Source organism: Solanum pennellii, chromosome 7 (assembly GCF_001406875.1).
Source record: "Solanum pennellii chromosome 7, SPENNV200".
NCBI classification, from domain to species: Eukaryota; Viridiplantae; Streptophyta; class Magnoliopsida; order Solanales; family Solanaceae; genus Solanum; species Solanum pennellii.
The window spans coordinates 7615128-7642111 of record NC_028643.1 but is presented as its reverse complement, the minus strand read 5'-3'; the positions used below and the strand labels follow the sequence as shown (position 1 = coordinate 7642111).

Genomic DNA, 26984 nt, shown 5'->3' with positions numbered 1-26984 from the left:
TACGAACGTGCCTTATTTGCCAACAGGACAAAATTGAGACAAAGGTACCGGGCGGATTGTTGGAGCCGCTGCCCATTGCTGAAAAGCCTTGGGACAGCGTCACCATGGATTTCATAACCTGTTTGCCAAATTCAGAGGGCTTTGGGACAATAATGGTCGTGGTGGATCGCTTCTCCAAATATGCGACGTTCACCGCCACCACGGCTAACTGCAAAGCCAAGGAAGCTGGCAGGATCTTCCTGCGTGATGTTGTCAAATACTGGGGAATTCCTAAACATATCATCAGCGACCGTGATCCCCGGTTTACAGGTTCGTTCTGGAGGGAGCTGTTTAGCTTGCTGGGGTCAGAATTGCATTTCTCGACCAGTTTCCACCCTCAGACGGACGGGCAGACGGAGAGGATCAATGCACTATTGGAGTGCTACTTGAGGCACTATGTTAGTGCCAATCAGAGGGACTGGGCAAGGCTGCTAGATACTGCCCAGTTCTCATATAACCTGCAGCGCAGTGAGGCAACGGGGAAGAGTCCATTTGAGTTAGCGACGGGGCAGCAGCCAACTACGCCCTAGTCCTTGCCTGTTGATGCTGGTTTCAAAAGCCCAGGTGCCTATCAGATGGCCAAGGCCTGGGAAGAACAGGTCGACCTTGCATGGTCGTACCTTGACAAGGCTGCCCGAAAGATGAAAAAATTTGCTGATCGTAGGCGACGTCCGGTGAATTATCAGATTGGAGATAGAGTCATGGTGAAACTGAATCCCCGGCAATTCAAGTCGCTGCGAGGCGTGAATCAGAATTTGATTCGCAAGTACGAGGGGCCATTTGAGATTGTTGCCAAGGCTGGCAAAATCTCCTATCGGGTAGACATGCCGCACCATCTGAAGATTCATCCTGTCTTCCACGCAAGCCAATTAAAGCCTTATTTTGAAGACAAAGAATACAAGGATCGGGGGCAGTCCGAGAGGGCCAGAATCTTCATCACGCCGCCTACTGTGGACAAACAAATTGAGGCTATCATCGATCACCAGCTAGTTCGTGGCAAAGGCTGGAACAATTCCAGTTCACAATTCCTAGTGCACTGGAAGGGAACGGCACCGGAAGAGGCGACTTGGGAGAAGTACGAGGACTTGTGGCAATTTCGCGACAAGGTCCATCGGTACATGCAGTTATGTGGCGTCGGGGTCGTCGCCAATTCAGGCGGGGGAGCGTGTCCCGCCCCGCAAGGCGGTACATTAAATTCCGTCTATTCGAAAAACGCAGTTGCACTTCCTCAAAGCTTGGAGGGTCCAAATGCCTTGTCAAACTGCCTCCCCAAATGATGGAGGTTACTTGCCAACATGGAGAAACAGGCCATGCTCACCAGGCCAGCCAAGGGCTAAAAGACAAAATCTGTGCAAGCAATCTGCCATGTGGCAGTAAAGCTGTGAAGACAAAGCTGCCTCTTTTTCAGCCTCACAGAATCTGCCACTTGTAGCTTTTATTTTGAATTGTTTCCAAAACGTTTTGGCTCACTTTGGAGTCCATTGTATATTGTTTAAATTGTCATTCAGATAGGATAGATATCAGCACTTAGAAATATTTTCTCTCTCACTTTGTAAAAAGCTCTTGGAAGCTCTCTTGGAAATATTGGAAAATTGGCCTTGCTGCCTCCCAAACTTGGCTTCCTTTCTTGTTTCATTTTCTGTTTTGTGGCTTTGCTTGTGGACTCTTGCTTTAGATTCTTTGGGCGTTTGGTTGGACTGAAGTTTAGGAGAGCCGTGCAAGCCTTCTTGACTGTCCTTCACGGTGCTGAAAAATTCACCCCGTGACANGATGCGTGCGATAGACTGGTGTGTCAACCCATTTCTCTTAGCATCTGTGGTTACTTTAGCTGTAGATTGTACTTTTCTCTTTCATTCTGTTCAAAATTCTGAGGAGCAGAGGAGCTATTAATTGTATGATAAGAAGATAGGCTTGTAACTATGTAGTTCAATTTCTTAATCAACATTGTTTTGCCTTACTCTATGATGTTGAAAGTCTTCATTGGCAATCTACTATATTGATGGACTAAAGTCTATGATATCTTTTATAGTTGCCAAACATCTTCAATTGCCACCTAGAACCTTGTAAATGCATTTCTTCATTTTGCATTTTCTTGTTTTTTCTTCTATCTGAAGTTGCTGTTTGTCTTAAAGCATTATCTAGTTACCATTCATGTCAATGTTGTGTATTCTAATGTCCAGTGAGTGGCATTTGAAATTCAGAGTTCCCTATCAGTGTCTAATATTAATGGACATGTGATGTACAGGTAAAGAGGCAATAATTAACAACAAGAAGCAGCATTGGATAATCTTCTTGTGTAATTTCTTTTTTGTTTGCAGCTTTTGGAGAAGCAGAAATTAATTGAGTTTGCAGAATCACTTCACAATAAGCTAAATTACTTTGATGAATTGGAGAATGTAAGGTCCGATTGCCATTTCTGTTGATAATATTCCATTGTTATTCAATTCCTTTTTACTATTTCCACAGTAGTCTATCTATGCCTATCTGAATTGGGTATGGTTCTGCATCAACTTTATTGAGTGAAGAGAATTGAGGCTATCTGTATTTTTTATGCTTTGATACACGGTGAGGAAATATACCTAACTGAGAGTTTGAACTATGGAAAACAACTTTAAGAGATGAGAGCTTTCTGCCTCAAGAGATTTCATGTTTTTTAATTAAATTTTTTCCACACCCATACATCGGAGGGCAGAGCTTTATCCTTTGTAAATAAAGCTTTGGTTCTAGATTGTTTTCTTCCTCATGTTACAAATGAGTCACCCAAAGCTATTCTTTCTTGGCTTTTCCAATCTAGTTCTTTTGGATTATTTTGATGTTCTTGCTTAGCGAGTTATTTATTTAAGATGATTTTTTTTAATCTCGTCTTTTGGGCAACTCTTCTTTCTCCTATTTATGTGCTTGGTGGTTTCTAAAGGAAAACCTTTTCACTTGTGAGATTGAGAATGAGAGTTCCTGTTTTAATTTTTTTTTGGAACTGAGAGTTCCTTTTTTAAATTCCTTAAAGAGGAATAGCTTGTCACTCTCTACTGTAGATATTCTTGATTTAATCATGACCATTAGACTAAAATTTTCTAATGCCTTTTTGTTTAATTACATCTAATTGGGGCATTGTATCAACTTGAATTATCTTGTGCTAAATTTTCTCTTCAAGTCCTGCTCTTCTCCTACTTGAACTTCTCCAAATTTCAAATTACCCAGTTTTCTGTTGTTTTTTTTTTTTGATTTGATTCCTCATGCTTGTCTTGCACTCTTGTTTGCAGGTTGCTACCACTTTTTATTCTCCTAGCATGACCGTTGGTAGTACAAATTTTCTTCCATTGCTTAAGAGACTTGATAGTGCATATCGTAAGTGACATTACATTTCATATTACTGCATTGAAATCTATGAATATTAGAACCACTGCAATGTTGTACCATCCATACTTTTCTTTGGTTATTTGTGAAGTTTACCATGTGGACATGTCTGGAGTCACAGGTTTCTTCTAGGGATATGACTTCTTTTCTCAAGATTAAGTTCTATTGAGTTAAGCTTGTAAATCTATGCATAAGAGCACAAATAACCATTGTGTTTACTTTCTCCTCTGCATCACTGAAGATATGTAGAGAGTTACCCACAATATGCAGAGTGCAGCATTTATTTGGTCAAGTTTCGACAACTTCAGGTACTTAAAAGAATTGACATCAACATTCTGTAATCTACTATCATATATAAAATTGCATTTCTTTATACAAGGCATGATTTTATGACATTCTTGGACATACGAATTCTAATCCCATTGCCCATTCTCCTTCTCTCTGTCTGTGTTACCTTGGCCCCCTTGTAACAGTCTCGAGCTCTGGGAATGATTCGCACTCACGTTCTTTCCGTTCTTAGAAGCACTTCTTCTCAGGTAAATCTGTCTTATGCACTACAATCTTTTCTTGCAGATGAATGGTTGCATATTCTGAGATAAATACACCCGTTTTATCAGGTTCAGGCTGCAATAAGAAGCAGCGGTGGTAACAAAACATCTTTTGCCGAGGGTATAGAGTCATCTATAATATATGTACGATTCAAGGCTGCAGCAAATGAGGTAATATTGGAACATCTCCTTGCCTTTTAGTTAGTAGAAACTCTATTAATTCGTTGTATGGCAGTGAGTATTTCTAATCTCAAAAAAAAAAAAAAAGAGAAAAGAAACTAGGACTAGCTTTTACGTGTAATCCATGAACCAAACGAACCTAGTTACCTGCAGCTTAAGCCTATCCTGGAGGAAATTGAAAGCAGAACACCTAGAAAAGAGTATATTCAACTTCTTGAAGAATGCCACAAACTCTATTGTGAACAGCGCCTTTCCTTGGTAAGTAGTAAGCTGCTCCTTTCAGTTCTATAGATCAATATATATTTAAATATATGGTTTTTTTCTTGTTTTTTTCTTCTCCTTCTTTCGTCGTTAATCAGTACTCGTTCTGTTTCATTTAATTCAGATAAGAGGTATAGTGCAACAGCGGATCTCTGAATTTTCTAGGAAAGAAGCATTATCGTCTTTAACTAGATCTGGATGTGCATATTTAATGCAGGTACATTCAATGACATCAGTAATATTTACAACATTTTGTACTAGAGCGTGGTATGATTGTTATATCTTGCCTTACAAAAATTGGATGACTGTTCTTTTTGTGGTGTTTGGTGGGGGTATAAGAAGAAGATGAAAAGACACAATTCAAGGTTGACCTCCCAGTTTTGATAGTCATATGAGCAATCGACATCATTTTTCTTTTATTTGACAGGATTAATTCAAAGTAATTAGTTCTCATTCTCAAAAAAATCAAAGTAATTTGTTGTAAATAAGAGAGCCACGCCTTATTTTTTCTTTCAACAGTTAGCTCATCTTAGTATAGATGAATATTTCCTCTAATTGGATTTAGAATAAATGTGCTAAAACTATAGCAGCCTTGGTTTCTTTGAGGATGGAATCATAACTTCTATATATTTTTCTATGAATCACTATTGTCAAAGTAAATATCTGATGTTGCTTCAGACAGTTCTTCTAAAGGTATATATGGGTAAACTGTGATATATGTCTCCATACCTTACGTTTGACATCGTAAATGCAGGTGTGTCAGCTGGAGCATCAACTCTTCAATCACTTCTTTCCATCATCTTCAGAGGACATTTCGAGTTTGACTCCTCTTGTAGATCCTCTGTGAGTTGCTTAACTTCTCTTGTGGGGTTCTTTCTGCATTTGAACAATTTTTGCTTCTTACTAATTTCCTTTCCCACTTCTTCTTTTCTAGTTTGCTTCTTTTTTCCTTTTCTTGTCTTGGTTTGTTTGGGGGTGAGGGAGGTTTGGATTATCTGTATTGTTTTTCACGCGACTTGTAAACAAGAGAGCCGCAACATAGCAAAATTTTTGTGCCTGTAAGACTTTGCTATTTTGGTAGCTTGTGCCATGCTTAAACCTTCTTAGGCCAGAGTTGCTATCAGCTGTAAGTGTGTGTAAACATTTTCAGACATTATTTGTGTGCTAATAAAAATCAGTGTGGACCATGAGGCTGCCCAATAGCTTAGTGATTGTCACTTTAGATCTTAGGGCTAGCACAAGATAAGTTCCTGGTTTGGAATTTGAAGCCGTCCTGAGGGATTTACAGCTATCTATTCCTCTGAAAGAGCTGCTCAGATTTCCCTCTGGTTTAGATTTGCAGGTTGCTCTGGCCATCAGTTATGAATATGTGCTATGTTTATATATCAAGTTAGTCTGGTCAACATTTTCTTCTGCTTCAACTGCTTTTATGACCTTAAATCTTTGACTTTGAGATACAAATGTGGAGGTTACATGTGAAAGTTATAGTAAATTCAAAGCGAACCTGGTATTTCAAGTATATGCGTTCACTTATTCTCCAAAACAAAAGTATAAGCTTTAACTCAAAAGGTGGTTAAACAACTACTTTTTGATAAAGAAGGTAGCAGAGCATTATTTAAGTGAAGATTAAAGGGTTGGCTCATCACCTATTAAGAGTTTCAAAATGTGTGCTTGTTGCCCTTAATATTTGTCGGTTAGGTAAGAAAGCATCTTCTATGTCCAAAAAAGTAAAATCATGAAGTTTGGTAAAGCCTCATTTGTTTTCATTAAGCTGAGGATGTTTGGATTAAGTACACATCTAAATATTAAGATTTAGATATCTGAATCTGAATGCACATGAATAATTAAGATGTATTAAAAACTATATACTAAATGTTTAGGACGGTTTGTTTTTTCGAAAATTGAACATATTAATGTTTTTATTTATAAATTAATAAATATGAAATTAAAAAACAAAATATTAAATTAATCTCCTACTGTATCTTTTAAAAAATTATATGGTGTTGGTGATTGCTCTTGGTGGTGGTTGTGAGTAGTAGCTAGTTGCGATGGTCGGTAGTTAGTAGTGGCGGCTAATAGTTTTGTAGTGGATAATAGTAATAGTTATTGGTGGTGATGAATGATAATGGTGGTTTGACTATATATAGCGGTGATTGTTGATACGCTCAAACTTACTTCTCAAAATAAGAAGTAAAGCGGTCGTGTCAAGTAAATAACCCAACTAGTGAGGTTGGGATCGTTCCCACGAGGAAAATAGTTTAGACTTAACTTCAATCTATTATTACTATTGTTCAGTCAATTACTTCCTTGGAAAGCAAAAATAATAAAAAGGGGGTTTTCTATTTCTAAATAAATGAAAATAACTAGCGAAATTGAAAGAGACAACTAACAGCTTCAAATGTTGGAGTTTAATCAATTAATGAAAGTAACTAGGGTTTACGTGTTCCCCACATGTTCATAACTTGATATGTCTAACTATAACAATTCTTTCCTAGTATCTTGCATGCAAAGTGATAAGTTATGTATTTCTAAATCCTTGGTCCGGCATCTAGAAAATTTCAGTCCGCACCTTGGTCCGGCTACGTGTGTTGCTATACTAACCCTTATCTTTATGTCATATTAAGCGTCGTATTCGATATTTGACTAAGTTATTACCTCGTACCAATCAATACTAGCCTATTAGATAGTATACACTAAATCTATGTTGATAATTCTTTTCCTATTATCTACCTCCTTGGTTCGGCAAGTAGCATTAAGGCGAGTTCTAACGTTGGCCAACCGTTAAAAAGACTTCTAAACGAAAGAATTATCAATACATGCAAGACACTATTCTAGAATTGTTATTTTAGTTAGGTTTTACCTCATTATTAGCCTATGGTTCCCACAACCCTAGTTATGGAGTTTAGTTACCCATAGTCATAATTACAATATTCAAATATGTGATATAAGAATTCATGCACTTACTTCGATGAGAAAGAGTAAAATCCGAAAGTTCACTTGATTAATCAGCAAAAGTCACCAACAATCAATGATAAAAGTCTCAAGATAATCAATAATCTCTCAAAGAGTCTACAAAATAATCAAGAGTCTCACAATATTCAAAGGTCTAACAATGATCCAGAGTCTAACCAAATAATCCAGAGTCTAACCTCAAAAACAAGGTTTTTCGAACTATTTATAGAAAATAAAAACCTAATTAAACAAGGACTCTATTTGCTGGAAATCTGTCAAAACGCGGCTGGGTCGACGGACCTCGCGACGGATCGTCGTGGTCACGACGGACCGTCATGGACTCCGTCGTCCCATACTTGTGCAATTTCTTCTGCTGCTCTCTTCATTACCCTCGACGGCAAGTATGACGGACCGTCATAGGCACAACGGTCCGTCGAGGGTCTTCGTTCCAAAACACTTCAACTCTTGGAATATGGGTACTGGGATTACTTCTCTGAACTTCATGACGAACCTGCAGGACGGACCGTCATGGACACGACGGACCGTCATGGACTCCGTAACCCCACACTTGGTCAGACTTCCCCATCTTCCTTCAGCAGCTGCACTACGCTGCCACCTACGGACCGTCACAAGCATGACGGACCGTCACAAGCTCCGTAGGTGGTCTCTTCTGCATTTCTTCGCTCAAAAACCTCCGCATACATCTTTGAACAGATTTCCTGCAAATAAGGAGAAACTTATATAAAAATTAGCACAAAAAGGCTTTTGGACACACTAAACTTAAGGAAAAAGTATTAATAATATCGTGAAACCACGGTATATCAATTGTCAGTAGTGATTAATGTTTGTTGTGGTAATGGTTGTTGGTGCTGGCAATTGTAAATGTGCTGTCAATAACCAACCCAAACCTAAATGGGTTGGATTTAATTTTGCCACCCCTATTCAAACCCATTTAATTTTTCTTTCTTATATAATAACATATAAAATCAAAGGAAAAAAAATTAAAAATATGTTGACAAGATTTCTCAAAAATCATTTTGTTTTACATATCAACTCAATTTTTAATGGGTTGAAATGGGTTGGGTTGAGCGAACAAATGGGCGGTCAATAACCAACCCAAACCTAAATGGGTTGGGTTTAATTTTTCCACCCCTATTCAAACCCATTTAGTGCTTGTAACATGAAAAAAAAATATACTTAATGATTGACATTTGAATGATTTAGATCTAAAACCAAGCGGACTTAATGACTGACAAATGAATGGTTAAGATTAAGACTATTATTAAATGCAAACAGATAAGGCCTAAGGAAACCTAATTGTTGTCAGTTACTACGTGTGATGTGTTTCTTTGTGATATGCTGACTTCTCTCACTATCTGTGGCTTCCAGTCACTCCCCCATGCAATGTTTAGGGGAGCGCAAAGCGGTAAAAAACTGACACGGTCCCGCTTCAAGCTTTAAGTGAAGTGCTCGCTTCATTGAAGTGAAATCAAAAGAAAAAAGACCAAAATAAATAGAGACAAATATATAAGAAAAAATTCATACTAAAAACCAAATAAAGGCCCCCTTTATTTCCTTGTCACAAAACAGACATACTATTCTCATCCTATTAGTATCACCAACTTTTTTCCCATATTTTCATCCCGGGCTAGCCATTTTACATCGCGGATAAGATTTGAGAAAAATAAACAACATTATATTTTTATGATTATAAAAGAAAAAATTCAACATTTTAGTCATTGTTAAGAAACAAAACAATTCAGCAATATATATTGGGAAAATGGTCTGATATACCCCTCAACTTTGTCATTTGGAGCTGATATACCCCTCGTTATGAAAGTGGCTCATATATGACCTTACCGTTATACAAACGGTTCACATATATATTTGATCACTGTGAGGGGTATATTAGCTCCAAATGACAAAGTTGAGGGGTATATCAGACCCTTTTCCCATATATATTTGATCACTGTGAGGGAAAAAATTTCGGCAACATATAACTTAAATAATCAAAGCTATACACGACAAAGGAAAGCAGAGTAGCAAAAAAGAAGAAAGTCCTAGCTAGCAGTGCCACTGCACCAAAATGAAGAAGAAAGAAGAGAAGACGAAGAAAGAAAAGAGAAGAAGTACTGGAAGGAAAGAGTACACAGAAACTTTACTATTCTAATTTCTTAAGGATTAGGTAAGTCATACCTCTTTTTATTATTTAAAGTTGACCACTTCCTAATTTGAAAAAAATAAAAGCGATGCTTTTCTCGCTTCACCGCTTCTGGTCGCATCGCGCTTCAAGCCTAGAAGCGGCCGCTTCTTTCACATGCCTCGCTTCAGCTGGCTGAAATACTGAACTCTCGCTTCGCTTCACTGCTTAAAGCAATGAAGCACTTGCTTTCCTGAACACTGCCCCCATGGGTGATATATGAAACGAGATGTCCATTATACCTGTACCTTTATTTTGGTTCATAAGTTCTTTTTTCCTTCTCTGGGTATTTTAATGTACATGTATGTCCTTCCTGATTGTGGGGCAGAGAGACAGAAAGCCTTGCACTTTTATCCATCAAAATTTGACCTCGAATATAAGCTTTACCATATTTATAGTTTTTCTTGTCAAGTTAATGTGATTAGATAATATCAATGGAGGGAGTTACAGTTACTGATAGTCGAATCTAATGGCAGATTTCAGTGTTAGTAAGTTAATCAGCAGTGAAACATGTACCTTTCATATATGAGAAGGTAATGAAACGTGTTATTTGGTTCACTTGATAACATTACTTTTTATCTTTGCTCCGTTCTAGTAATTGGAGATACGCAATCAGATATTCTCTGCCCCCTGCATTCTCAAGCTACATTTCTACTTGCCTCCTTTATTTATAAATATTCTTATTTATGTAGTTCATGATAAGTCATGCTTTTGAGCTTATGTCCTCTGCATAACATGATATGAATATTCTGTGCATAGCATATATATCCATGTGCTCCCACCCCATCTCTCAGTTGGTCCAGTTACAAGCAGTTTAATGAAGCGTTGACATGTTATACTCCCTCCATCCCATTTTAGGTTATGGTGTTTGCTGAGCATGGAGTTTAGAAAAGAAAGAAAGAGTTTTGAAAATTTTTGTCTATAGTAGGCCCACTTAGTCTACCCTTGAGTTGAGGGTCTTTCGGAAACAACCTTTCTACCTACACGAGGTAGTGGTAAGGTCTGCATTCACTCTACCTTCCCCCGATCCCACTTAGTGGGATTCCATTGGGTATGTTGTTGTTGTGGTCTATAACAGACCATAGACATTTGTATGACAATAAATAATATCATTAAGGGTAGAAATGTAAGTTTAAAGGAAAAGTTGTCAATTCTTTTTTGGATAGACGAACAAGGAAAATGTGTTGTATAAAAATGGGACAAAGGAAGTACTGTCTATATGCCCCTGAAGCTGCTGGAATTTGAGCTTTGTTTTTTTTTTTTATGATAAGTAGCTTGATCTCTATGTCTCTTAAGGTTACAATTACCTCCCTACAAACTGCAGGTGTACTTTCCTCTATGATACATTGCGTCCTAAACTTATTCACGAAACAAACCTGGAAGTTCTTTGTGAACTGGTTGATATCCTCAAAGTTGAAGTTCTAGGAGAACAACTGAGCAGACGGGGGGAGTCATTGGCTGGGCTACGTCCAACGCTGGACAGGATTCTAGCAGATGTTCATGAACGATTAACTTTTCGTGCTCGCACCTATATCCGTGATGAGGTAACATCCCAAGTATTGCTCGGGCATTTTATTTAAATGCTGTTTGGCGACTTATCTGTTACTCGGACATGAGATGATATTATCACTTAATCAGCACCCTCATGGATGGATGAGTAGTGCCAAAATTATTTACTGGATAAATTAGGCATTCGTTTCCTGTTGCATTGATTTTGGTTAAATTAGGCCTCATGGTATATACCATATACTGTTGCTCATAGCTTAGCGTTTTCTCTTTATTGTTCTCTTAGCTGCACTATCTTCCATTGTTGTGATATGTAGTACCTTCAAACGGAATCGCCCATTAGTGGAAGTGAGTAATTCTCCATTGGAGTTTGAAGCTTTTATATTTTCCATTCTTTCTTATGATCGGGTTATCATGATAGCTTTCTCGAAAGTTGACTCTTGCGCGGTGGGAGGAATATGCTTTGTGGCAGACTTCTGACAATTGGACATATCAAATAGGCTCTTGAGTGAATTATACCAACTTATGTGATGTTGAGTAACCTTTTGGAACTTGAATCTAGTATGTACTTCATCCTTTTCTGAAATACTTAGTTTCACTTGTGTTGGAGATAATAAGGAAAAATGAAAATTTAGAAGGTTGTATATTATAGTTTCCCTTTTTGATAGCCTAGAATAATTTTATAAAAAGGCACCATGGTTGTGCTACCTAGGTACAAACAGAGCACCCAACATCTGATTTATTTACATGTTTATGGAAAAATATGGGCCTATCCATCATTGTGATGGAACTTTTCATGTTTACCTTATTTTTGGTACTGTTGATTTGATATTTGTTCAATGTTCATTCGGCTCCAAGATAATATTTTCTCCTTCCTCCATATTTCCGTTTTCTACTCCGTGCATCATTTGTTTGGATTAACAATGCAAAGTGGTATGAGCTTCAATGTTGTATAACGTTCGCTTGAGATGTCTTTGAATGAGAAACATGGTCAGTGATGATTGTAGTAGTTGTTGCTAGGAGTTCCAATGGATTTGTATGGAGATGCAAAATGTCTATAAAATATGATAAATTGGGATTGATAAGAGAAGGAATTAGACCATATAAGTTGGGATGGCTGGAGTAAGGAGCACATATGTATGTTTGGTTTCTGTATGCTTGAATTTCCTTACAAGTAACCAGTGGTCTACAAATAATTTGGTCTGATTTCTTCCCTGCTTTGTTTTCAGATTGCAAATTATATTCCTTCAGACGAGGATCTGGATTACCCTAAAAAGTTGGAGCAATCTGTTTCAGCAGAACTGGATTCACCATCTGTAAGTACCAAATTCTTTGTCCTATGACGGGCATTCAGTTGATTTCTGTAACATATATCTTTAGAGGAAGTAAGAGCTAGGATAACTTTTATCTGTATCTTTATTTTTGGGGGTCTTTGTAATTTTTTTGGTGGAGAAGTTTGCATTCTCTTGTGGAGGTTGCAGTTTGATATATGGAGATTCTGTAAATCAATATCTTGCTCAAGGGTGTGAACTGACTATTCTTGACCTGTGATTCTAGTTGGATGACATATATTGCACTGTAGGAAGTGTGAAATTAGGTTTTAGGCCTAACTCATACCCCAAAAGTTAGCTCAAAGGGAGGAGGATTACCCAAGCCTTATAAGGAGTCCACCCATCTCATTAACCATCGATGTGGGATTTTTGTTATTTTTTAATACCTCACCTCACGCCCTGCTCTGATACCATGTGAAATTAGGTTTTAGACCTAACTCACACCCCAAATGCTAGCTCAAAAAGAGGAGGATTGCCCAAGCCTTATAAGGAGTCCACCCATCTCATTAATCACCGATGTGAGACTTTTGTCACTCTTTAACAGGAAGCAAGCAATACTAATGCTAAAGGTGTAAAAATTGGAATCAGAGGTCTGATGGAATTTGTATATTACAATTCTTCTCTTTTAAGAAAGAGTTTTAGGATTTCTATTAGTATAGACTATGGATCTTTTAATTGGTTCTTTTATTTTCAATAGGTCAAGTGTGCTGCTTTAGCAACCTTCTCAAAGACATGGTGTATATCAATAAAATTGTTTTAGAAATAAAATTGTTTTAGAAGAGAATTAAGTTGATTTATGCTGATTTATGTAACTTTAAATTGTTTTTTTGCTGATACTTTCCTGCCTATTTGCTGTTAAACATGATTTTGTGCGATTTAGCACCATATTCTATTCCTTATTTTTTTTCTTTTGCTACTTTGCACCATATTCTCTGATTCCTTATTATAAATTTGGTGCAGACTGAACAAAACCAAGATGTTTCCGGAACCTGGTATCCTCCCCTGGAGAAAACCGTCTCATGTCTATCAAAATTGTACTGTTCTCTAGAATTAGCTGTTTTTACTGGATTAGCTCAGGTAAGCAGTTACTTTTGCTATCAATGTCCCTTCTAATCGTAGCCAGATGTTACTGGATCCTTACTCTTTATCTTTCTCAGGAAGCTGTAGAGTTCTGCTCATTATCCATTCAAGTAAGTTTCTTTAGTTGAAGTTCATGTATTTGTAAGTTTCTTTAGTTGAAGTTCATGTACTTGACTGTTCTGCTGATTATGCTGTTAAAATTCGTAATGTGTATCATTAGTATTTTTGTTCAATATGCTGTTTGTTATTGCTGAACTTCTAATTCCTTCAGAAAGCTAGCAAACTTATTGGCAAAAGATCGTCATCAATGGATGCACAACTTTTCCTAATAAAGCATCTACTCATCCTGAGTGAGCAGGCAGGTTTGTCTACTTGCTTATGAAATTCCTAGTTCTTGTCATGGCTGCAGGATTCTAACTTAAGGTGCCTTCCAGATTGCCCCATTCGACATAGAATTTTCAGTCACACATAAGGAACTTGATTTTTCGCACTTGTTGGTGAGTATTGAGTATCTACTATTTATGCTGGTATTCATTTCTTCATTGTCCATCACTTCTCTGTAGCAGATGTATTTTCCTTTGATAATTACATTATCTGATATGTAGAAGAGGCTCTTTTTGGATATTTTTCCAGTTTGTTGTAAAGGCAGAGTTTACTCTTCTCACTATTCAATATTAGAATGAAATCATCTTTTACGGAGTCAGGAAGAAATGGAAAGTTGACTTCAGTGAATTCACACCAAGTAACCCATTTGATCTCTGTTGTCAAGTTTGGAACCCTCGTCTCCTTCACAATTTCCCTGATTTAATCCTTACTCTGCCAAGGTTGTAGAGGCTCTGATCCCATGTGAGAAATATTATTGAATTCTGTCTCTATATTATTACATTGAGACCCTATATAGACACTTCATTAGACTCATTTTCCAACTAGGAAATTACAATACAATCCTCTTCCAAGTAGGACTCTATATACTATTTCAATTTCTATTCCTATTCTATATAGGATTTAAATTCTATTTTTGTTCGTATTCATATTCTCACGGTTTGTGGAGGAGTACTCTGAATGGGAGAACAGAGTTTGTGGACTTTTTTTATTTTAGGTAGGGAAGGAGCAAAATTAGTTGTTGGGCACATAAATGGTGTGGGGAGAACAAGTTTAGGAAAGTTTCTCCTTATTTATATCGTGTATATTGCCAAAGAGAGAAGACAACCCAACTAACTAATTAGTGGGTCTCACAAGGGGATATTCATGAGGACTTGTGATTTGGTAGGAACCTACAAGCTTCAGAGATGGAAGAATTTCACAATCTGATTGAGCTTTCACATGGGCAGTCAATCCTAATAATTTATCGGATGGATGGAGCTAGTGAGAGTGGAGATGGATTATCCATTGTTAGCTCTTTTATAAGAGATTACTAGTGAGAGGGGATGATACTTTCCCCTAAGCCTCTATTTAGATTCCTAGAGTTGTGAGGAAGGTGTGTTTCTTCGTATGGTTGGCGGGAAGGGTGCGATCTTAAAAGAGAATAATTTGAGGAAGAGGAGGATTACCTATGTTAGTTGGTGCTTTATGTGTAAGAGTGCAAAAGAAAAACAACGTGGCTAATTGGTTATGTAGGGTGACCCTCAGGCCTCAACTTGTTTAGGATGCAATTGGTGATGCCAGACACAGTGAAAGAGGCATGACAAAGTTGAATGCTGGGCACAGTGAAGGCGGTTTTACTAAGTTGGACTCATAGGAGGGGGAACAGAAGCTCAATGGCATGGAGTGTTTCCCCTTTGGCAATCATGTGGGTCATTTGGAAAGGGATAAATAGGAGGGTATTCAAAGGGGTGGAGCAAGGCTTTGTATAGTAGGGTTTTGTCTCTAGTTTCTTTTGGTGTACTTTCAAGGTTCCTATTTGCATAGAGGATCTCTGTTGTCGAGAACCATATTTTGATGTAGGTTCTCTTCTTTTGATATACGGGTTGTATACGAGGTTTTCACCCCATTTGTTAACAAAATGATTACCTTCTCAAAAAACCAATTCTATAGTGGAATGGTCCATCTGTATAAGCCTTCAAATTTGAGCTTTGAACCGAGCGTAACTTATCCTTAGGGATTTCTCGGTTATAATCAAAAGATTGTCTTATCTCATCTCAAGGCCGTTGACCGTCTCCTATTCTGTAGTGGAAGGGACCATCAGTTTAAGCCTTCAAATCTCATGCTACACGTGCCCAATTTTCTAGCTTTAGATTAATGTTTGATTGACTGTTAGATTGTAAGATTTTCTTTTATAAATTTCCAGGAGCATCTGAGGCGGATTCTAAGGGGTCAGGCATCAATCTTTGACTGGTCGAGATCAACTTCATTATCTAGAACTTTATCTCCACGAGTTTTGGGAAGTCAAATTGACGCCAAGAAGGTATCTGCTCCACTNACGGATTCTAAGGGGTCAGGCATCAATCTTTGACTGGTCGAGATCAACTTCATTATCTAGAACTTTATCTCCACGAGTTTTGGGAAGTCAAATTGACGCCAAGAAGGTATCTGCTCCACTAGTTTACAGTAGTTTTAACTTGAGTAGCGTTTTGTATTATTGGATTGTAGTTACTTTTATTTAGATTTCTCGTCTCATCATAAAAGATTAATCTTCATGCATTTTGGTTGAATCTTCTGTATAAACAATCATCACTTAAATAATCAATCTATGCCTAAATTCCGAACTTGTTATTATCGACAGTAGTCATAATTTGACAATTTTTTTCTAACTATTACCTGCATCACACTCCTAGTTTATCTGTACTTGGGACTGGTTATGCTTCCTCAAAAGGTTATTTCACATAGCTGAATTATGGTATAGAGAAGTGTTTACAGAAATTCATTAATCAATATAATTTTCAACCTGTTGCAAAGTCATTCCACTTTTTTGGTCTGCTATCTGTCCCGTAGTTCTTTGCTTAGTGATATCATAGATTGGTAAGCAATTGGAGGATATTGAATAAGATATTTCATGTCGAATACCATAGTTCATTCACAATCCAAATTAAAAATAAAAAATAAGACATCTAGGAAGCATGTATTCTCAAGCCCTGAACAGTGAGTGGCAACACATTGTACACTCTAGTGAGTGTCCCTTCAAGGGCTCTTTTAATCCTTGTTTAGCAGTAGCTGACTGATTCATGCTGATAATGATTAATGAGGTCTGAGAACCCTTAATTTAAGACCTTTTAAAATTGATGATTGTTATTGGCCACATGTTCAGAAAATATGTGCTCCCTTATTCTGGAGTTCTGGTACTACTCTGATCTTCCCATTTTTTCTTTGTTGGGACTCTCTTTGTAAACTAACTCCTTTCGTTAAGTTCTTTTTGATATCTGAGCAACCCTTTTAGCTCTAGTTTCCGTTTTTGAGTCTTCCCTTACATTTTATGGTGAAATCCCCGAAAGACACCTCATGAGTAAAAACTACCCCCTTTAAATGTTTTACACGTTTATTTGGCTAAAGCAATGATGCTTTTGAGCTTATCCTTAGCATTGGTTCAGCATTGAAGGTGTGATTCTGTTGGCAGCTTTAGATTCTTTTTCTAAACAAAAAGAATTGGCGCTTGGATTATGGTTGAGATAATACCGAACTGTTGAAAATTGCTTGTAGTTACTAATTACTTTAGTAATTTTCTTTTAGCAAAATAAGTTGCAAGTTTTAAGATGATTTAAATTTTAAATTTCTAGTAGGTTTTGTTTAGTTGTTGGAATATTTTAGGTTGTTTGAATTTTAAATTTGCAAATATTGTGTTTCAAGTTGGCTATTTAAAGCCCTCCTATACTCAATATAATTATTGAGAGGCATTTTCGACCCTTTTTTGCTGCCCAATCTTTTAAGTGAAAGCCAACAGTGGATCCCTGAGTTCTTCTTAGGCATTTTCGACCCTTTTTTGCTGCCCAATCTTTTAAGTGAAAGCCAACAGTGGATCCCTGAGTTCTTCTAAAGAACTATTGTCAACCCATTTTTAATCCGTCAAGGCAAAATTTCAACTCACTTTTAACCTTCAGGGGTATTTTCAATCCACTTTAAAACCGTTAGGGCCATTTTAAACTCATTTTCAACCCGTGCTTCTTTTCAACGCACAAGCTATTTTCAACTATGGAAAGTAATAATCTCAATGCCTCACAAAGTTTCAGCAACGAAAACTATCAAATTTGGTTTGTGAAAATGAAATCATATTTGAAACTTATAATTTATGGAATGTTATAATGGAAGAATGATCCTTACAAAAACATTTCTTCCAAATCCTATCAATGTACAAGTTAAAGCATTTTCATAAAAGCTTTTAGTCAAGACAAAGTTAGTGAGGGTATTTTTTAAGCACAAAACCAAAAGCAGAAAAGAATAATAAGAAAAAAAAGTTATGTTACGAAAGTCTAAGTAGCACGGACTCTTAACTTTCAATGCCGCATCGGTGTTGAAGTTCTCCAATAATACACTACTTTTGGCGAATTCAACATGCACCCCTTGACATTTTTGAAGAGTCCGAGCGTGTTGAAAAATGCTTTTAGTTGTTTCAGTAATTTTCTTTTTAGCAAAATAACTTGCAAGTTTTAGGATGATTTAAATTTCAAATTTATATTAGGTTTTTTTTGGTTGTTCAGATATTTTAGGTTGTTTGAACTTTAATTATACAGATATTATGTTTTAAGTTGGCTATTTGAAGCCTTTCTTTGCTTAAGAAATTAATGAGAGACAATTTCAACCCTTTTTTGCTGCACTATCTCTTAAAAATACCAACATATAAGTTATATAGTTGTTATGTCCTAGCCCTTCTTTAGAGGGATAAGATAGCCTATGATGAGTATCATTTATTAACTTCCGAGGGTCCTTTTTTTCCCTATATAAATCTTAACCTTGTCTTAATGATGCATGGACTTCTATTGATTCTTCCAATTTAGCAGGCGAGTATCATGTATGACTTTATGAAAAACATTTTGGGTCTCTTTTGTCCCATAGAAACCCTTCCTTATCTTTTATAAGCTCCTGCAACTTCACCTGATAAGCATTTTTCTTCCATCATGCCCTTCCTTGAGTACTTCTCATGGAATTCATCTTCCTTTCTACACAACCAGGGATAGAAAAAAAAGTGACATTCACGTGCTTAATTATCTGACCTTGGGTAAATTCTATGTGGACAGGTGTTTCTAGGATGCCGTTCAGTTCCAGTTCTTTAGATTTGTTTTTTTGCATAATACATAAATGTTCTCTTTAATTTGGCTTCAATTGACATATATGTCCTCCAACTTTGGGTGTGGACCAGGCACTTGAACTTGTATAAAGTTGAACAAGTAGATACATATGTCCTACGTGGCATAATACGCATAGGATGCTTATTTCATAATATTTATAGGATATTTTTTTATTATAACTTCATTTATTCTTCTTTAAAAAATTTTGAGTTCATTCATTGGACTCATGTGTCTACTTATTCAATTTTATGCACGCTTATGAGCTTANTAATATTTATAGGATATTTTTTTATTATAACTTCATTTATTCTTCTTTAAAAATTTTTGAGTTCATTCATTGGACTCATGTGTCTACTTATTCAATTTTATGCACGCTTATGAGCTTACTTGCACATCCCAAAGTTGGAAGATATAGATGCCACCGAGGCCAAGTCAAAGGGCACATTTATGTATTGCATTTGTATTTTCTTATTCTTTTCATGTCAATTTTCTTAGTCATTCATGAGCTCCACAATCTTTATTTTGATAAATCAAATAAATTATCATTTCTTTGCCAAATTGGAGTTCCATCAACATTATTGGTGAAATTCCTAGATGCATCCATTACAAAAAATTTGTGAATTCTCAAGATCATGCAAAGGTCTTAAAATTGTTTTCGGACTGCTATTCTATCCCAATTATTTTGTTAAGGCAATTTAATTTCTTCACCTAAGTTCTATGGCAAATAAAATCACTTGGAGGTTTGAAGACAAACCTTGGAGTCTATATACTTCTGGTTAATCAGGCCAAGACTAAATACTTTAAGTGCAAGTTCAGTGGTGTGATGCATGAGGCTAATGTAGAAGTGAGGCTTTATACATAGGCCATCCATAAGAGAGGTAGTTTCAACTATCTTGGGTCTATTATCTAGGGAAATGGGAAGATTGACAAAAATGTGCCACCTAAACTATGATGGGGAGTCTACAGAGTGCTGGTGATCAGACTAGCTATGTTGTATAGGGCAGTGTTTTGTCAGTCAACAACTCTCACCTCCCAAAGATGAAAGTGGCGGATATGAGGATGTTGCGATGTATGTGCTGGTGTACTAGGAGAGATGAGATTAAAAATGAGGATATTCAAGACAAGGTGAGTGAGACAAGGTGTCGTAAGCAAGGTTGAGATGGTTAAGGCATGTGAATGAGGAGATCCGTGGATGTCGTAGTGCGAAGGTGTGAGAAGTTAGCTATTGACCGATTCATGAGAGATAGAGGTAGACCAAAGAAGTACTGAGAAGAAGTGATTAGATAGGATGCTTTAGTGTCAGCTTGAGGACATGACCTTCGATAGGAAGGTGTCGAGGAGGACACAAGTTAGGGTAGAAGGTTAGTTGGTAGGAGTGCATCCATACTTGTAGGTAGGAGTGCATTGTTTTGTTTCCCTTACCAATAGTTGTTGTACTACTCTTGTAGTTTCTTGTTATTCGATTTTTTTTTATTATCCATGGTTCTGTGTAGTTCGATTATAGCAATTATTTTATGGTAGTACTGTTCTGCTACTATCTATTGTTTTTTGTCACTATCTAGTCTCTTGTACTTCCATTAAGTCTTTTTTTGAACTTTTTCTGTCTTGAGCTAAGGGTCTATCGGAAACAACCGCTCTCTACCTCACCTCTAAGGTTTATATACACTCTACGAGTCTACCCTCCACTTGGTGGGACTAAACTAGATATGTTGTAATTTTTATAGTTAATTACAGGTAGAAGGGTGGTAACACAGGTTTGACCTCCTCTTTGTCCAGTTATGCTTAATGATTTGTTATCCTTCCTTTCTTATTTTGTCATTTCCATGGAAAGATGTGACTTTTCAACCCTCATCCTGGGAAAAAGTTGGGGAGGGTGAAAAGATGGCTATATGAATGATGAATACAAAACTTTTAGAAATTCAATTTGTAAAAAGCTTCTTTGAATGCAGGAATTGGAGAAAAGCCTGAAAACTACTTGCGAGGAGTTCATTATGTCAGTGACTAAGTTAGTGGTGGAACCACTATTTCTTTTGTGACAAAGATTAGTTTTGTTTTCAATTTTCATCTTTTGTTCTTTTCTTTATTTGTAGGAGCAATCTTTCAACATTTTTAACTTTGTTCTTTTAATAATTTACGATTTCTGTCGGGGTACATTGGGTGTGTTGTTGTACCTTTTCTTCTCCTGATGAAGAACATTTTCTCCACCCCATGTATTCTTATTCATTATAAGTGTGACTTTGAACTATTTATAAATAATTAATCGAGTTCTCATCAACTTTTAAGTGCTCTTCTGGTTAACCTTATCTTAAAGAGGAAAAGGAGGTTTAGGGATTTGTGGAAGTGGTGGATGGGCTGAATGGATAGTATACTGATGTCAATAATTGGGGGCAACTGTCAAAAACACTTGTTCCGAAGGAATTGTTACATGTGGTGGCACTAGCATTGGGCAACGAATTGGGAAATGAGGGATTCAAATGGAAGGGAGGAACATCCTCAACTCGTAGCAATCATCGAAGGGAGAAGAAGTTAACAAAATGAGTCAGAAATAAATGTTTTAACTTCGGAAGTCCGGGAGATTTATGTGAAGTTGAACCCCTTACATGACATAGAACAAGTGTCGAGTGGAGGTAGTGGCGTAGCAAGTCTTGACACAACTTTGAGAAGAGGAATTAGGTGGTGACAGAGTGGAGGGGAAACGTAGTGGTGTATGGAAGGAGGAATAGGGGTAGGGGAAAGGAAAGGAGGGGTAGGACGTGAAGATAGGGGGGAATAAAAAGATGTGGTCAATGGATATTAGGATAAATAGTTGTAATACGAGAGGGATGAGTGACTTGAACAAAAGGGTCATCATCAAGATCGGCATAAGGAATGGGGGTAAATTTGCACTTACTTTAGAAACTGAAATGGCGGTGTCAGGTAGTATTGTGAGAAGTGTGTGTTAAGGTGGTAGGGATGAATGTTGGAGGAATAATACCTATATGGGATGAGAGGAATTAGAGATTGTGGCGGTAAGATAAGTGAGTTTATGTTAGCCGCTCAGTTTAGACACACTGGAAATGGAATGGATGCAGTGTGGATTTCTGGGAGGGGGTTATGGTCTGTGGGAGGGGTCTGGGAGAACTTTTGGGAAGAACTCTAGCTCTTTACCTGTCTCCATTGTCCTTAGGAATATGGTACTCCATGGAGATGGTTAAAAACACACGGGCAGCAAAATATTGGACAAGCAAAAAATGCTTGTTTTTTCATGACTGAGGAATTAGTCTGGAGACAATCTTCTGGACCAACGGCAACCTTCGAATTGACGGATGATGTGACCGCGCTCTACCCTTCTCCACTTAAATACTGGACTTAGTTCACTTGGGCTAGGGCTTGACTTATAACATAAGACACAAGTCCCTCAACCTTAGAGCTAGTCCCTGTGAAATTTTATATAGTCATCACTATATCGTGAAATCTATAACTTAGGTAACTAGCTAAAATACCACTTGTTGTCTATTTTTCAGGTAATTTGCTACAAATACAAATAGTTATTTAATTAGATGAATGTTGATTCCTTACTAGACAACATAAAATCCTTGTAAAATGAAATAGGACATACTTTTGCTTTTTTGGAATCTATAAATATGGCTACCATCAGTGTCCTTTTGCTGATTTTCAATACAATGTGACCCTCTATTTTACAAAAATCTCAAGTGATTTATTTAGCACAATTGTACTTGGCGTTCTCGGTTTTTGCATTTGGTGGTGGTGGTATGGCCCCACACTGTCCCTATGGTGAATCAATTTCATTGTTATTTGACCTGAGATGTATTACTGATGGACATGGGAAGCAGTTATAGGACTTGTAATCAGAGGTCTGAATGTGGTTGTGAGCTTAAGTGTTAGTCGAAAACTGATTTGTTTTCGACTTTGCAGATTTGTTGATTTCCTTATGAACCTTCATATTTAATATTTTAACTATTCGGTATGAAATGTCTACAGGTTACGACTGTTAAAGTTGCATTATCTGGTAGTCAAAATCAAAAACTGGAGTCTGGGATTACGAAGCCACTCAAGGAGCATGCTTTTGCTTCAACAGAAAAGATTTCCGAGCTCCTTCAGAAGGTAAACAAATAGATAAGCTTATTTTTTGTTGAATTAAAGAAAAAATCTTTGCGCAACACTGATTTTGTTTAACAAAAATTGCTGAATGAACAAAAATAACCAAACTGGTTTTAAATCAACAAACATCATGCCTGCTAATCTTTTATTATTCGATCANGCTGTTAAAGTTGCATTATCTGGTAGTCAAAATCAAAAACTGGAGTCTGGGATTACGAAGCCACTCAAGGAGCATGCTTTTGCTTCACCAGAAAAGATTTCCGAGCTCCTTCAGAAGGTAAACAAATAGATAAGCTTATTTTTTGTTGAATTAAAGAAAAAATCTTTGCGCAACACTGATTTTGTTTAACAAAAATTGCTGAATGAACCAAAATAACCAAACTGGTTTTAAATCAACAAACATCATGCCTGCTAATCTTTTATTATTCGATCAGTGTTTCCCTCTCTTTCAACTACATGCTGATACATTTATTTGGCACAGGTCAACACAACTATAGATGAAGATTTACCTAGGGTGTTGGTAAAAATGAGGCTCTATCTGCAGAATTCATCGACACGTGCAATACTTTTCAAACCCATTAAGTAAGATCTTTTGTGTAGTTATAGCATGATAAAACTTATGTAGTCTGTTTATTTTTTAAATCTACATACTTGTGAGAAGTAAAGCAGAGGAACATATTATTGAGTTTTGTAAAACACATTATTACAATGAGCCCATACATTACAATCCTTTTACATGTAAGCCAATAAATACAGAGATTGTTATAGATTTAACCAATATGAAGACCAGTGAGGGACTAGGTGAAAATACGTGCAAGCTGATTATTTGATTTCACAAACTTGTAACGATATCTCTCTGATACTATATTGCTAGGATTCTTAGGGAAGGATCGAGTCACAGGGTAATGAACAAAAAAATATAAATCAATTGACCTCAACTTTCCCTTGCTTTTGTTCGAATTCCTAGATCAAGCTAATTTATATATAACTTAAGCTCGTTAAAAAGAGTCTGAAAGCTTAGTAGATATTTGGTGTGAGCTTTGAAGTATCATAATCTTGGAATAAAATGCAGGATTATTTTATCTTGCGTTTGGTTGGAGGTATTGAGTAATCCTTGGATTATTTATCCCACCATTTATACCTTAGTGATGGGATAAGTTATTCCATATACATGGTGGAATAACTTATCCCGAGATAACTTATTCAGAGATAATTAATCTCGGATAACTTACTCCCAACCAAACGACCCTTAGAGTTCTATGGAAGAGAGTATGAAGTATTATTACAACAATAGGAAGTCCAATTCAAAGAAAGTAGGAAATCTAAATCCTATTCCAAACTAATAACTATAACTTAACATAATCCTTGAATCTATGAAACATAAATCCTATTCTAGAATAATAAAAAAGCTACTAAGAATATAATTAAATACTTAATTCGATTAGCTTCCAATGCATTCACAACAGTGACATTAGCTGACATAAGTTACCAACAAATATTTGGTGAGTAGCAACGATACCCCCTTTGAACCCGAAAATAACCAAGAATGACACATTTGAGAGCTCGCTAGGGGGTTAGTTTATCTTTCTAGGGGCTAAGTTATGAACATAACGTGTGCTCTCAAAAACTCGAGGTGGAAGAGAGTAAAGAGGTAACCGAGTAAAAATTACTGAATAAGGAAATATGATTCATGGGAGAAGTATGAGCAGTCTCTATGAGGTGCCTCTCTTCCTCTCTGCTACCCTTCTGCCAAGGGGTATATGAATAAGATAACTGATGAACAAATCCATGATGAGCCATAAACAGGTGAAACTGAGAGAATATGTATTTGAAGGCATTATCACTATGAAAAGTATTGATGTTGTCTTTCAACACAAAATCTCTTCAATCTAGAAAGTAGCTTCGAACGATCTTTCATTACAAAAATCTTAGTATATCTTGAACAATCATCAATGAGAAGCTAATTATAACATAACAACATCCAAAGGTTGAACCGTCTCTACTATGCCCCCAACTATCAGAATGAATTAATGAAAAAAATTGTGCACGATTCTGAGCACTATGTGGAAAGATAGTGTGGGTGTGTTTACAAAGTTGACACGATTTACAAGCTAATGTGGATTAGACTAGACAAACTAGGCGTTATAAACTCAGTGTTCCAAATGTTTGGAGGGTCTATAATTAGACTTGTTGTGGAAGAATTAGGATAGGTAAGGTACCAGAGGCCGTGAGATTCATCTCTTAAGCCAGTCGTCTGTCTCGTACAGTGGTCTTGCATAACAAAAGAATCATCAAGAAATATGATGTCTAATATAGGGTACAAGTCACACGACTGGCAGATACAAAGATTAAAAGAACAACCAGGAACATAATGAATAGAGTTTACAGTGACAAAGGATAAATATTAACTTGTTCAACTCATTTTGCTTTTGGTTAGATCCCATTGGCTAAAGTAACAACACAGCGAACGAGGCTGAGGATAAATAATATTTGAAAAAGTAATTTGTCACTGAAAATATGGTCAGAAATGCTGGAGTCCATGACCCACGGTCCGAGGGTATTAGACCATGAAACACATGCTGAAGTGTTTATGAAAATATAAAATCAACACATTTAATTAAGTTTTGTGGGTTAAGGTCAAAACATTAAGAAAATATACAAACAACATATTTATTTAATTTCAGCGTGTTAAAGGTCGTGCTTTGTATTGTTGCGAATTCTGTATTTTGTACTTCTTTATCATTTAAAAGATTCTGAGCCTTTAATTCCATTTTTATATTTGTGCAGCACTAATATATTAGAAGCACACGTTCAAGTGCTATCCCTTCTGAAAAAAGAATATACACCTGAGGATAGACAAGACCTTGTCAAGATGGTTTCAATGCAGATTTGGAAGCTAAACTTGATAAGCTTCTGTAATGAGCTTCCGTTATAGAAACTTACATTAAGTGGTTATCATAATTCATAAAACTTCCAATAAGCTCCCAAAGCAGTTCTTTCTTCAACTTCGACTTCTGTGATACCAGAACTTATCGTGGTGGAGGTTCCGGGAACTTTGTGGCATGGAAGAAGGTTTTAACCCAGTTCAATTCATATATATCGATCCTACGATGATTATAGATTATACATGTAAAGCTTTATTGAAGGAACAACTTAAAGTGTTGGATTCTGGATTTATCGTCATCTGAAGAATCAGCAATGCATCACTCTTGTTGCTGTGGTAACATTCAGTTTACGATGGTAGTTAGTAAGTAAATTGAAAGGCTTTGCACCATTGGTGTTAGATTTTGGGTTTTCGAATTTCTTGTTGTACCCTAGATTTTACCGCTGCTTGATTAGTTTTACTACTCCCATCGTTTTACTTTGATTGTCATAGTTGACTTAACACAACTTAATTAAAAAATGAAAACATTGATCTTAAACATATTATAACATTTGTGGGTGATATAACTTTTTTTTGATACTTGTGATCTTTAAACACATAAGTAAAATCTGTGTAGCTGTAAAATAAGCTTTGATGAGCTGGGACATGGAAGTAAAAAACCCTTACATTTAAACCCTACTTTTCTTTTGAAAGCACTTGGTGATGTTGGATAATCGAGTTCAGAGCTTAAAGGACAATTTTTTTCTAATCATAATTTTCAAAGGGGTTACAGATAATTGAAGAAACCATAAGGAAACAAGTGAGGACACATGATCCAGTTTTCCCTTTCCCAGCGTGGTTCCATGCTTAGATTCAAGCGCCTTCTTGCTCTACTAACAAGTTGCAGTGCCCCTTTGGCGTTGCTGCTGAAATTTGCTTATTTTTATAAGTACTTTCTTAAAATAGCTTTTTTTAAAAATGTTTTTTAAAAAAAGCAATTTGTGTTTGACAAATTTATTTGAAATGTGATTAGCAAAAGCAAACACAAGTTTTGAAAACTTTCAAAAATTGCCCCAATTTTTTTTATACAATCTTATCAAATAACAAAAGTATAATACAATATAACAAAGCTATTATAAAAAAGTATATTATATTTATTAATCAAACTTTACTTCAGTAAAAACATAAAATTGAGCATGACTTGTGCACTGTACTCTCATTAGTAACTATGTCATCGTGTTCATATTCCGTGAATATATTATCCTTTGATATTCTTACAAAATATTCTATATATACAAAATAGTAGGGTTTATTGTACAAAAATATAGATTTGTAAGTCAAATTTTGTATTTG

The 26984-nt window shown here is 36.5% G+C and overlaps 1 pseudogene; it reads left to right on the top strand.

Annotated features, from left to right (window-relative positions):
* The first annotated feature begins 614 nt into the window (after positions 1-614).
* Positions 615-26190, top strand: LOC107024810 (annotated as a pseudogene).
* The last annotated feature ends 794 nt before the right edge of the window (positions 26191-26984 follow it).